This window comes from Giraffa tippelskirchi, chromosome 4, assembly GCF_054371585.1.
Source record: "Giraffa tippelskirchi isolate mGirTip1 chromosome 4, T2T-mGirTip1v1.2.pri, whole genome shotgun sequence".
Classification (NCBI taxonomy): domain Eukaryota; kingdom Metazoa; phylum Chordata; class Mammalia; order Artiodactyla; family Giraffidae; genus Giraffa; species Giraffa tippelskirchi.
The window spans coordinates 33,370,536-33,385,165 of record NC_137278.1 but is presented as its reverse complement, the minus strand read 5'-3'; positions in this window follow the sequence as shown (position 1 = coordinate 33,385,165).

Here is a 14,630-nt window from a genome sequence, read left to right as displayed (position 1 = left end):
GAGCTGCGTAGAATGGCACTAAGCTGAGAGGCAATGGTGTGTGAAATTCAGTTAGGACCTGCAGTCAGACCCCCTGGGCCCGAAGCCTGGCCCTTCCCCTGACTAGCTCTGTGAATATGGCCAAGTGAATTCACCACTTTCTTTTTTTTACATAATTTAAACATTTTTTTTTTCCTTTGGCTGTTCCTCAAGGCATGTAGAACTTCTCCCACCAGGGATCAAACCCAAGTCCCCTGCAGTGGAAGGAAAGAGTCTTAACCTCAGTTTCATCATCTGTAAAATGGGAATGATAAAAATACCTAGTTCATGGGGTTTGTGAGGATTAAGTGAGTTTAATAGGTACACATAAACGCTCTATAAGTAGTGGCCATTACTGTTTTTGTTCCTGGCTGTTTGCTCTGAGCAGGTATGTGCTGGGAGACCCAACAGTCAGGGAACAGTACTGAGAGTCCTCTCTACAGATGTGGCTATGGAAGGAGGGCAGCCCAGGTCTGCAGACAAAGATTTTGTGTGGTCTCAATCCTTCCTGAGGCAAGAGTCCAGGTGAAGGACCCCCACCCCTTGTCTGCCGCCCTTTCCCAAGGCACCAGGCCCTGGCAGTCTCATAGAGGAGGGGAAGGGGCTGGGCCTGGGGTGGTGGAGGGGTTACTACAGTCAGGCAGAGGGAGGCTGACCTTGAGCACTGCTGCTCCTAGAATGACCTCTGATTACATGGCCCAGGAAGGCAGCGAGGGCCTCCGGGCAGCTTCCTGTCTGGAGACCAAGGCCTTGCAGTCCAGAGGCTTGGAGCAGAGGGGCAGGGCCGGTGGGAGGAGGGTGGAAGTGGAGGCGCTGGTGTAGGTGACAAGCCTGGAGGGGACTTTGGGGGAAGGAGAGAGGAGGGAGGGGTACTGGGAAGGTAGGGGGGGATGGCCAGGCTGAGGCAGTGGGCAAGGTGAGAGACTGAAGGTGCAGGAAGGAAGAGGAAGTGGAGAGGGGGCTGTGTGTGTTGTGTTGGGCAGCGCGGGCGGTGGGGGGGGGGGGGCGCCCGCGGTGAGAAGGAAGGGGGAGGTTAGGGGGACGGTGGACGTGTGTGTGGCAGGAGGGGGGGGGGCGTTGGGGAGATGACCAGGACAGCAGGGCCCTTTCTGCTCCTCAGATTGTGGCTGTTTTCCGAGCCTCCTTCCCTCCTCCCCAGCAGAAACACAGCCTCGGCCTCTCCGGCCTTTTCTGGCCCCATTGCTCATCCACATGCCTCCTCCTCCGACGCGCTTGTCAGGCAGCCGCTGGGGAGGACGCGGCGGGAGCCTCAAATGCCACCTACTCCCGGCCTCTCTCCCAGTTGATGCTTCTATTTTAGGCACCACGTTATTTCCTGCTGTGATTTTTTCAGCCTTCTAATTCGGGCTCTGAGGTAAGCCGTGACATCCGCTCCGGCTCCCCGCAGCCTCCCCCTCCCGTCCCCTGGAAGCTGCGCCTCCTCGACCCCTCTCCGCTGCACCCCAGGGGCTTCGGGGACTCACTCAGCCACGCCCACCCCAAAAAAGAGGCCTTTAAGGAGGAGGGACATTCCCCCTGTTCCGGGTGAGAGAGGCCAGCTAGAATATACTTCTAAGCAAGGATCTGGGAAAAAAATGACAGGGAACCAGGATAAATGATACCACTGTGTTCCAGATTCACCAGGGGGACTGCAGGGGCTTCCATTTCAGTGGTTTTCAACTTTGCCAGGGAGACAAGTCCCCTTTGAAACTCTAATGAAAGTTATGTACTCTCTTTCCAAAAAATGGCCTTAGGCAACCCCCACCCCTCCACTACACACACACACACACACACACACACACACACACACTCGCTCGCTCTCAGTTCTGCCTCTAAGGACAGGACTATGCATGAGACCCTAGGTGTCCCAAGACCCCAGATTAAAAGCTCCAGCACAAAAGTCCTGAGTACTCACAGATGCATCTCTTCCCGCCAGTTTCCTCCCAACCATGCTCACCACTCCCTTCTGCTGTTCCCCTCCCCTACGGTAGGCCTCCTTATATTTAATCAGTGTGTCTGTATGTTTAAGGATTTCACTCCCAAATGGGCAAAGGGAGGCTAGATTGTAAAGTGCTTATTGGGGGTTAGGGGCATGATCTGGGTCTGCATTCTGATTCCTCAACTGGACCTGCCTGACCCTGTTATCACCTCAAACTCAACATGTCTAGCAATAAATTCTTCATCATTTCCCACCCAGCTTTTCCTCCCAGCTCCCCTTCTCTGTTTGGGGCATGACCTCCTCCTGGTCACCCAGACACAAAGGATCCACCAGCTTTGACTGTTCTCTTTCCCTCTCCTCCATGCAGGCATCCGATCCTGTCCATCCCCGCTGGGGGATGTCTCTGTGTCTCCACTCACCTAACCCTGGCTCTTGGCTCCGATGGCTGAAATAGCTTCCTGGCTAGTTGTTCTGCCCACAGTGTCTCCATTCTTTAAAATAAGTCAACTTCTGAGTCAGGATCCACCTCCACTAGAACTTCCTTGACCATCTGAACTACTCTAGCACATCTTTCCTGTTCCACTCACTTTACCAGTACATATTATCTTGCCAGGTGCTATATCTCCTTTTGCTGTTTATTTCTTTATATATATATATATATATATATATATATATATTTATTTGGGTGTGCCAAGTCTCAGTTGTGGCACACAGGATCTTCGATCTTCACTGTAGTGTGCAAAACCTTTAGTTGCAGCATGCAAACTCTTTTGCGGCATATGGGATCTAGTCCCCCAACCAGGGATCGAACCTGGGCCCCCTGCATTGGGAGGCACAGAGTGTTAGCCACTGGACCCTGAAGGAAGTCCCTCCTATTGCTGTTGAGCTTTTTACCTTTTTCACCTAAATGAGAAGCTCTTGGAGCTCTTTCTAGCCCCTGATCTGAGCTTGCCTAGGACCAGCTGCATGCCTGGCACTGCACCCTGGCGTGTAACATGAGTGTTTCTGATTCCTCATGGTCTCCCCTATTTTTCAGTCTGGCCACTCCAGCCCTCTTTTATTTATTTATTTTAATTAACTAAGGAGTGCCTTCCACCAGAAAGCAGAGAACCCAAATCCCAGTGCCTAGAGGGACCAGCAGGTCATGAAATGTCAGCTTACCCAGATGTGAGCTGACAGGGTATGGAGGAATGTAGATCCCATGACCCTACTCCAGAGGGCTTGAGGCAGCTCAGCCCCTATTCATTGCCATTGGGCTCAGTGTGGCCAGATTGTCCAGCTTTTCCAAAGAAACACCAAATTTGGATTTTTCCAGGAAACCTCCCAACTTTTAAAACACTGTGCAGGACAAACAAAAGACACAGCTACAAAATAAATTCAGCCTGCAGGTAACCCTAGACATAAAGGTTTCCTGCCTTGTAATTATTCTTGATGTGGCAGAAAGCACTTTGGATGAGAGGTTCCTAGTTAATAGTTAGGTCAATAATAAGCCGTGTGACCTTGGGTAAGTTATAGTCCTCTCTGGGCCTTGGTTTCCTCATCTGAACAATATAAAAATCGTATTAAATGATCCTTAAAACCTTTTCAACATGGTTATTCTCTGGTTCTGTGGCTTATACCAAACGGTAATTTTAGGATTTCCCTAAAGAGGGAAATCCTGTTTTACTGAATCGTCTGGTAAATGAGATTTACCCTAAATACACAATGAACATAGATAACCACATTTCAAAGAACTAGAACACAATAAGTCATTGGTTAACTGAAATTCTCCAGGGTTAACCGGAAAATCCCCTTTTAATCAAGCTTATTGTTAAAAGACTTTCTAAAATACCGGAGTTCAGTTTCCTGCCTTTCTAAGCACGGGAGATGCAGCCGTGCTGGGCAGGCAAGGCAAACTGTTGAGTCAATGTCTGGATGGCCCTGCCACCTGGGCCGCAGGGGCCGCAGCAGAGCTGAGGGAGGTCCTCTTAGGACACTCCCGCCAGGGGGCTGCTTGGGGTCAAGGACCAGCTGGCTGGGGCCAGATCACTGCACTGGGACCTCATCAGCCTCTTTGCAGGACTCCAGGGCTTAACATCCACGTGGGGAGCGGGAACTATCTCACTCCTAAGCTGGGAATTCATTGAAAACTGGCACTGGTGGGATGTGTGTTGAGGCTGAAAGTCACACGACCCCAAGCTCCTTCCCTCTAAAAAGAGTAAGAGTGTGGAGACCAATGGATCTTAGTCAGAATCCACTCTTCCACTCCTAGATGTATAACTTCAGGCAAACACCTCCACTCTTCTGATCTCAGTTTCTTCAACTATAAATTGGAGATTACAGTACTCTTTCGAAGAGTGGTTACGAGGACTAAAATACTGTGTCTGCTAAATGGCTGGTGTGGTGTTTGGAACTTGGTGCCAGATAAGGGGAAATTCTTATTCCATTAGAAAGTAAAAGCTTTTATTGCTTAAAATCCAGTCTGATTTTCCAGGTGGTTTTTTTCCTTTTTTTTTAATTAATTTTTATAAGAATATAGTTGCTTTATAATGTTGTGTTACTTTCTACTGTACAGCAAAGTGAATCAACCGTACGTCTACATATATCCCCTCACTTCTGGACTTCCTTCCCATTCAGGTCACCACAGATCATTAAGTAGAGTTCCCTGCACTATACAGTAGGTTCTCATTAGTTATCCATTTTATACATAGTATTAATAGTGATTATGTATTGATCCTAAGTTCCCAATCCTCCACCTCCTCAGTTTTTTTCTTAATAGGGTTAGAAAGTCAGTATCAGTCACCTTCCATTTTCCATGATAGACATCTGAGAAACAGTTTACAGAGTCAGATGTTGTCTCTTGCTTCCGCCTTCCTTCCATCCTATGCTATCATTCTGAAATACAGACCAGCCTTAAAATCAGAGCCAAGATCTTGATTTTACAACTAATTCTTGATTCAGTCATCCATCATCAATAGGTGGAAAAGTTTGGGGCTTCCTTGGTGGCTCAGTGGTAAGAAATCCATCTGCCAATACAGGAGACATGGGTGTGATCCTTGGTCTGGGAAGATCCCACATGCCGTGGAGCAACTAAGCCCCTGTGCCACAACTGTGTTGTGCTTTAGAGTCAGGGAGCTGTAGTTACTGAGCCCACATGCCACAATACTGAAGCCCGAGCTCCCTAAAGCCTGTGCTCTGCAACACGAAAAGCCACAGCAATGAGAAGCCCTCGCACAGCAACTAGAGAGTATCCATTGCTTGCTGCACCTAGAGAAAAGCCCGAGTAGCAACAAAGACCCAGCACAGCCAAAATCAAATAACTAACTAATCAAATAAGTAAAAAATAGATGGAAGATTTTGATGAGGGCAGAGTATTCACAGGCTTAAAGTATCTCTTCTTAAATTACTTACTAATTACAAAGTGAAAAACAGTAACTTTACCACAGAGAAACCTGGCCAACACCTCCTTACCCAAATGATGGAAGTTAACATCACCAGTTTCGGGACACACAGATATCACGTGGGCTCCTGATATGATGCACTGAGATGCACAGTAGCACTTCTGTAAGATTCCTGCTAACAAATGCCTACCCTTAATCCAATCACTGACAAACATCAGGCTAACCGAAGCAAAAGGACATTCTACAAAATGAGGGATTTCCCTGGTGGCCCAGTGGTTAAGACTTTGCCTTCCTAGGGTGTAAGTTCAATCCCTGCTCAGGGAGCTAAGATCTCATGTGCCTCAAGGCCAAAAAACAAAACATAAAAAAGAAGCAATATTGTGACAATTTCAAGAATGAGTTTAAAAATAGTCCACATCAAGAAAAGTCTTAAAATGTATATCATGAAAAAACTAAAGAGATATAACAATTAAATAGAATTAAAATTAAAAGACGAGGTCCAAACTCAGCCCTGCCAACTGCAAGATACTTAACATCCTCTGGACATCTGTCTCTTCACTCCAGAATGTAGAGAACAATGGCAATGCCTCTCCCCTAGGGCTATCAAGAGTACTAAATGAGGTAGTCCATGTAAAAAAAATCCAGCCGATGCCAAATTCTACAAGTATATGCTGCGAAGTATCCAGAAGTGAAGAATGCAAAAAAGATTGGATCCTGGGCTAGAAAAAAATATCATTATAAAGAATATTGGAACAATTCGGTAGATTTTTAATATGGATTGTACATTAAATAACAGTATTAGATTAATTTTAAATTCCCTGATTTTTATTTTATGGAAGAGAATGAATTTGTTCTTGAGAAATCCACACTGAAGGATTTAAGGATAAAGAAATAAAATGTCTGCAAGTTATTCTAAAAAAGTCCAAAGAAAGAAAAGTTCAGACATGTAAAAACACGTGCAAAGAGAAAGAGAACATTAAAAGAAATGCAGCAAATATTTACATCTGGAGAACTTGAGTGAAGAGGACACAGGAGTTCTTACTTTGTACTAGTCTTGCAAACTTCTGGTAATTATTCTGAAATTATTTCCAAAGGAAAAGGGAAAAAAGAAGAAAAAGTCTGAGCCAGCAGTTAGTTAGAGCAGGGCACAGGGCCTCACATCATCTGGCCTGCAGTGCTGTGAAGTTGAAAGTGCCCTGACTTGGAGACGAGGTCCAAACTCAGCCCTGCCAGCTGCAAGATACTTAACATCCTCTGGACATGTGTCTCTTCACTCCAAAATGTAGAGAATAGCAATGCCTCTCTCCTAGGACTATCTAGAGGACTAAATAAGGTAGTCCATGTAAAAACATCCAGCCCATGCCAAATTCTACAAGTATATGCTGCTAACTGTCCAGAAGTGAAAAATGCAAACAGAATTCTTGCCCTCAGGTAGCTCATACTCAAGTCAAAAAGGTGAAAAAAATCAATGACTAAATGAAGGGCAGACATGCAGTTACAAACTGCCATAAATTCTATGAGGATGATGCAGTGTGGCCAGAGAGACAGGGAGAAATGGGGAAGCCTACCACTTAGAGGGTAGGCAGTGGAAATGCCATTGAAGCTGAGCCTGGAGAAGGAGGAAGGAGGGGTTGGTGGTCTAGGGGACGGGGACAGCAGGAGCAAAGGCCCTGCGGTGGTGAGAACTAGTTACACACAAGAACTGTGACCCTGTCTCCTCAGCTGGAGCATTTATAACTCCTTGTATGTTCCTGGAGGGAAGGGGCAGCACAGCACCCAGCACAGATTGGACACTCGGTTAGTGTTTGATGAGAGAATGAGTGAACGGGTGTCCTTTGGTTTCAATATTTGCCATGAGGTGATCTCCCCTCTCTCTGCCCTTAGCTGCATTGGGTAGTGAGAAGAAAGGAGGCTTCTTTTGAACTGGCAGCTCTGGAGTTTTCCTCTCTGTGGGCAACTTCCTTATATCACAGAGCTAGGAAGGATCCCCTCAAACTACCAGGCTCCCACCTCTCATGGTTGAAGGAAGAAGCCAAGGCCTAGGCTTGGGACAGACTTACCGGAACCCATGGGTCTGGTTGGGGGCCCATGTCTGGTGCTTTCCCAGCCCCACAGCCTGCCTTGTTTATTTGTTCAACAGGTTTGTTCAACCATGGCACAGCCTGTTCTGACTCTGGAACATTTAAGAGATGAGCCAAAAAATCACAGAAAAACGGCTTGCTCTGGGAGTTAAGGGGCGGGGCAGCCAGGGTGGGAGACAGGGTTCCAGCCAGCTCTGGGGCAGAGTCTTGGCTTGGCCTCTGCTGTCTTTTTCCTTCCTGCCCTTGGGAACCAAAGGGACTCCAGTGGTATTTCCTGCCTCGGTTTCTCCAGGACCATCACGTGACTAGACTCAACTGTAAGATCGCTGGTTCCCATCTCCACCCTCATCAGCTCCATCCCAAATCGCAGCTCCCACCCCACTGAGTTCAAGTCACAGCTTGATCCCCTTGACCGGCCCAGGGATGGAGCTGCTGGGCCCAGCACCTGGATCGCTCTGCGCCCTCTGCCTGCAGGGACCTCTTTCTTCCTGCTTGTGAAAGCTTGCTTATCTTTCTAAACCCAGCTGAGATGTCACTGCCTCAAAAACCTTGAACTGATTCCCCAGGTGGACTGCCAGCTACTTTTCAAGTTTTAAAAAGCCCAACGAGGATAAACAGGATAGCAAAAATGCTGAATTTCTTTGCTTTTGTGTGACTAGATACTCAGTGTCATAATGTTATTATCTTGTGTTGATCAGAAGCACTTATTTGCAGTTACATAAATGTTTGATTACAAAAAACTTGGAAATGAACACCTTACAAATGTAGTTTGTTTGGCTGACAAGATAATTCATTTAAATATTAAGTTCAGGTTAGCAGAAGAGATGGGTGTGTGTGTGTGTGTGTGTGTGTGTGTGTGTGTGTTAGTCACTCAGTCATGTCTGACTCTTTGCAACCCCATGGACTGTAGCCCACCAGGCTCCTCCATCATGGAATTCTCCAGGCAAAAAGCCTGGAGTGGGTTGCGTTTCCCTGCATCAGGAAGACCTCCTGGAGAAGCCTCAGGGAAAGATAACCGCCAATCCTTAGGGTTCACCCAAGTAGTGCTGAGATTGTTCAGAACCCAAGGACAAGGCTGTGTATTCTCGAGCCCTCCGGGGAGCAGGGGCAACAGCCTGGATTCCACTGCCCATCACAGCCACCTCTGCCCCTCTGCTCCAGGCAGCTCCCCAAGAAGCAGAGTCTGGCCAGTTATGGGAGGTGTTGTTCTCCTTCGCTTCCAGCATTAGCTCAGACTTTAAAAATCGCAGCCTGGCGCCTGCTCTTCTCATGACAAGGAAAACAGGAGATGTCAGAAGCCTCCTTAGGTATCTGGGAGAGAACAGCTCCTTCTGCTCCCTCCCTTCCTTGTATGAGGTCATTGAATCAGGATGACAAAGCAAACAGTGACGTGTTGGGACTTGTTCCCGGATTGATTCCCGGGTTTCTCCAGCCCCTCCCTCCTCCTCCTCCTCCTCCTCCTCCTCCTCCTCAGAATGGCAGCCCCAGGTGTGAACAACAAGCAGAACTGGACTCGGTCCTTGGGATCTGGAAAGCAGATGCTAGTTGAGGGGCCCCCTCTGTGGTGGTAAAGAGGAGGTCCCAGGGAGAGCTGGGTGGAAGCAGGAATCATGATACAGCACCACTGGACACTTTTCCAGAATCACTGTGCTTTCATTTGTTCTCATCTGAGTTAAGGAGGGCAAGAGCTCTTCTCTGACTTTACAGATGAGAAAACCAAGACTTGTTTAAAGTCAGCAACCTAGGGCTTCATGGCTTAAGGGTCACAGAGCCAAATATGAAATAGTTTTGTGACTACAGCATTTGCCACCTCATCACAGTCCCTTTTTTAAAAATGTTTTACTTATTTGGCTGCACCAGGTCTTAGTTGCGGCATGTGGGATCTTTCATTGCAGCAGGCAGAATCTTTTAGCTGTGGCATGTGGGATCTTAGTTGTAGTCTGGGATCTAGTTCCCTGACCAGGGATCAAACCTGGACCCCCTGCAGTGGGAGTGCAGAGTCTTAGCTACTGGACCACCAGGGAAGTCCCACCACAGTTCCTTGAACTTCACTCACTGGTGCACCTGTTTCATTCCACCATACTGTTACTTACTTAATGTTCTTCTTTAAATAAACTCACTTTAAAAGTTGACCTCATTCTATGCAACATTACATATGTGTGTGTATGTATAAATAATAACACATGTATTTATATTCACAACTGCTAAAATTAAACATGTTCATTCTCCTCCCCCAAAGTCAACTTTCATAATGCCAGCGATGCTGGTGCACACTTTGAGAAACTGTCCAACTGTCTTCCACCCTCCCTGCATTACTAATGATGGATTGTCACAGGCTGGCAGCCAAGTGGCTGCCCTTGTTGAAATGTTCAGCCAGTAGGATCACTCAGGACCACCACTGTCATTGTTAGTGCTGTGCCTCCAAATCACAGAATTACTAAAACAGAGGGGATAAGAGAGGTCATGGAATCCAACTCCTAAGGGGCAGAGTCTTAATACAGCACACTCATTCACAGTCCTAAAGGTTAAGGGAGCAGCATGCAGAGACAAAGAGACAAATGAGCTGTAGTCTTTGCTTGAGAAACTCACAAACCTTACAAACATAAACAACTGAAAACTAGAAGGAATGAGCAAAGAATTTGGAATTATGGTTCCACCATGAACTTGGCATGCCTTTGAGTAAGGTGCTTCATTTTCTGAGCCTCAGTTTCCTTAGACAAAAGGTGATAATAGCTCCTCTTTTTACCTTTAAGACTGATAGCAGCAGCAGCAAACTCCTCCATAGAATATTTGCATTCAGATTGGAGGATGACTTTCTCCAGGTGAAACGAAGCACCAGAAACAACAGGCTGGGAAGAGATTTGGGGAGCTTGTCAGTGTCCCTAATTTGCTGCTTCCAGGTCTTAGGCCTGGGAAGACATTGGTGACCTGAACCAGCTTGCTGCCTTGAAGTCTTTCAGAGTTCTGATTGTGAAAGAGTTCAGGACCTTCTTATTCTTTCTTCTGCTTTGAAATGTTTGTCTTCTGGCATTCAACTCCTGTACAGCAATGGAGCTTTACTGCCCTCTTGTGGTCACTCCCTGACATAGCTACACTGACTTTTGAAGGGCTGTGCGTGACAGCCTGAGGAAACCAGAGCCAACCCTCCAGATCGAGATTTTCCAGGGCCAGCAGAGGACTTAAAAGCCCAAATTAAAGCCAGCTGCTGTAACCCAGAGCTCCTCGACAGAAAGGGTAGTTCTGCCTGATTTTGCCCCAAGTAGGACAGGAATCCAGGCCTCTGCCTGCATTAACCCTACTAAAATGGTTGGTGCTGACATTGTCCAGCTTGTCTGGAAAAGTTCTGGAAACAAAGAGCTCTAATGCCCCTTCTCTGCCTGGAAAACCCAAGGGTAGGAAGGGCCAGGCCTTGAACTTGCCCTCCAACCCTCAGTCATGTAAAGCAAGTTAGCTGAGCACCTATTTTGTGAACTGGTAAGTTCCATGAGGTGCAGGTGGGGTACAAAATAAGATAATTTCTGTCCTCAACTCATAACGCTTACAAACGTAAATGGCCCAAGCACACACATAATAAACAGCTGTCAGGCCATCCAAGCAAGAGCTATCACAGAAGCAGAAATAAAGTGCTGTAGGGCTGCTGGGGAGAGGGGGGTTTAGTGACAACCATGAGGATCAAAGTTTCCTGAAGATAGTGAGACTCAGGCTGAACTTTTGAAAAATGGGTAGGACTTTACCCAGTAGATACAAGCCAGGAGGACCATGCATGCTGCATGCCCAGTTGCTTCAGTCATTTCCAATTCTTTGTGACCCCATGGACTGTAGCCCACCAGGCTCCTCTGTCCGTGGGATTCTCCAGGCAAGAATACTGGAGTGGGTTGCCATGTCCTCCTCCAGGGGATCTTCCCAACCCAGGGATGGAACCCCAGTCTCTAGCATCCCCTGCATTGGCAGGTGGGTTCTTTACCACTGGGAAGCCCAAGACCACATTTTGGGGGGCTGATTATGTATCAAGAATGGCTAAAGTTTTTATAGACAGCTCAGTTATTTAATCTCCACAACAATACTCTGAGGTAGCTCATATTTTCTCTATTTAATAAACAAGGAAACTGAGGCTCAAGGCCATGTACAGCAAGGCTTGATGGACAATACGGGAAGAAGTAAAAGGAAAAGTTCTGTTCAGGGCAAATCTATTGCTATTAGAGTATAGGGTACTGGTGGTTGGGTGACAGATGGGGAAGGGACAAGAGCAGATGGGAATGAGTTACGATCAAAAATTACAGGAACTCTATGATACGGATTCTAAAGCCTCAAATGAATTTGGACCTCACCCTTTGGATAATTGAGAGGCTTTTGAGGTTTTGGAGACAAGGATTCTGCTCAGTGATGTACTGGCCAAGAAGTTCTTTTAGGTTTTTCTCTCTTTAGGAGAGCTCAGAGGTGTGGACAAGAGCTGGATGAGGCACAGGCTAAAGGGAGGAAAATCTGAGAGGAATCATGAGGGGAGTGGAGCTTGGGTCAGGGCAGTGGGCGATACAGAGGAATGAATTCTAAAACCTCTACATGGAGAAATTTTTAAGATTGACTTGGGGTCAATCTTTTTTTAATGCTAAAAGAAAAAAAACAAGAAGGTACTTTAAATGGCTGAGCAAAACAAAGTCACAGTGTTTGGCTTCAGACAAAGACCTCAAGAGATATATTTTCATGTTATACTACCCTCTACTACCAACATTTAGACACGATGGTTATAGAATCCTTTTCAACTAAAGGCTTATGAAGCCTGCAAAAATGCTTCCTCAAGAGATATAAGATATACACATTGATTTATAAGATGTTCTTTCATGGGTTAGATGGCAAGAAAAATTGTCCTCTGTAGGAAGTAAACAGACTTTTACTTTTAAGGATAAATGAGGACTCTAAATGCTACACTTAAAATTCCATATCAAATTGGCAATTAGTACAGTCAGAACCAAGGATGTGGACTAAGTGTAAAAGGAGAGTTATTCTTAAATCTTTTCACATTTTCCAAATAGAAATCTATTCAAAGTCATACCATCAATTTTATTGATATTTCATTAAAATGAGTAACAAATTCTATGAAGACTTGAAATAAAGATTGATTTAGAGAATGAAGAAGGTGGAGTTACACTCATTGGGAACCACTGTCCCCATCACATGGTAAGCCCTCAAACCTGTCATCCATGCTGGGTCATTTTGGGGGGTAAAAACTTCTGGTCTACCCTAGAATAGACATCTCTCTCAGTCCCACCCTGGACTGTGGTTGCGCCAAATCTCTAAAACAAAGCAGGGCAGTCCTCTCAGATTGCTGACAAGAAATCTTGAAAAATAGTTCTCAATGCCCACATCAAGTGAGGAATCTCAGGATCAAAGAGCAGCCTGTCACGAGAAGACGCCATACTGGCTTGATGCTGTGACCCACCCTCCAGAAAGGTCAAGGCGAGTTTTACGTCATTTCCCAGCAGTTCATCAAACCTGCTGGGTCCAAACAGGGGTGGACCAAACCTTGTATGGGAACTCAGCCTCAACAGGGGTTTGGGTTCCTGCTTTTGATTGCCACAAGGCTGGCAGGCTTCCCCCTGGCTCCCATTCTCAGGAAGCCGTCCACAGCTGCTGGTCACTTGTCACACCCTATCCGGGAGGTGGCAGCATTTTAATAGTAAAGCAACAGATCCCCAGGCTGTGGTGATGACTTCAAAGTTCAATAGATAGGAATTGTGTCATTATTTCCCACAGAATTAACTCCTTCCAGTTCCAGTGAAGTAGTAATGGGTAAAGGCTTGTAATGGGCTACATGGAAATAATGGGACTTCATACTTCCTATCATAGATTGGGACAATTCCAGGGAAAATTTTTAGAGCAGGCACTCAACAAACATTTATTGCATATACCAGGTACTATGCAAAATCCTTAGAAATGTCCAAAAGCAGAGATTTTGTTTAAAGTTAAATTCACGCCACTGACCTTTTCTTTCCAGAATGCTGCTCACTGTATCACTCACTTTTTCCCCAAATAAATGAGTACCTGTAGCCAAGAAAAACCGTTCCCAGTACCAAAGATTTGGAGACCAGTTGTCCAAGACTGGAGTCTGCCTGCAAAATTTCTGCCTGCCACCTGGTCTGAATCTTAGGCTCAGCTGGTGAAGACTGAAATTGTTCTCAAGCCCTCTTCTGAGATCCAGACCTCTTTATCCAACTGCTTTCTAGACATCTTTACTTAGATGTCTTAAAGGGACATCAAGTTCAACTTGTCCAGATGACATCTATGATATCCTCCACCTCCAGCAGGTCCTCCTCCAGTGTCCCCTCATCTCAGCAAACAGCATCAGCCATTCAGATGTACAAGCCAGTGACTGAGGAATTACCCTCCAGCCTCTTTCCCCTTCACTCCCAGACAATCCATCACTCAGTCTCGGCCATCTTACTTGTTAAAATGTTGCAAGGACCCCTTTCTGTCTCTGCATCTTGATCTCCACTTAATTCAAGCTGCCATCATCTTTCAGCTGGATCGCTGCAGCAGACTCCTGACTGGTCTTCCTGCATCCTCTTTCCTCTTTCATCCTTCCTTCGACCAGTAGCTCGAGTGTTCTTTTAAAGACCCAAATCTGACCATTTCACTATCACTGACACCCCAGTGGCTTCCCATTGCTCTTTAAATACAGAGGCAGATGTGATGCAGAACTCCTGAGGAGGCCGGGAGAGTAGACCAGGGACACCTTGCTCACGGATAACCTGTTGAATTCTTGGTGTTAACAATATTCTTTGTAATGTCTAATAACCTTGCCTTCATTTCTGTGAAAAGGACACTGGATCACTTTGATTTCTGGTAACCAAAAAGCTACAACCCATATAGTACAGGAGCAGGTCATTAGCCTTTTGATTAGAAACTTTTCAAATATCCTAAAGAAGTTGTAAGGAACATCTTGAATCAGATGAGACCCTGAAAAGTGAATTAGCCTAGAGCTGAGGTTGGGCCAAACCTGGTCTGCCACCTGTTTTTATAAGTAAATATTTATTGGGACACAGTCACACTCATTCATTGTATACTGTTTATGCCATTTGCGCTCCAATGGCAGAGCTGAGTAGTTGCAACAGATGGTATGGCATACAAGTCTAAAATACCTGGCCATTAATTAAAAAAAAAAATGGTCTGCCAATTCCGCTTCAGAGGTTCTCCACTATGGTTACACATTAAAAT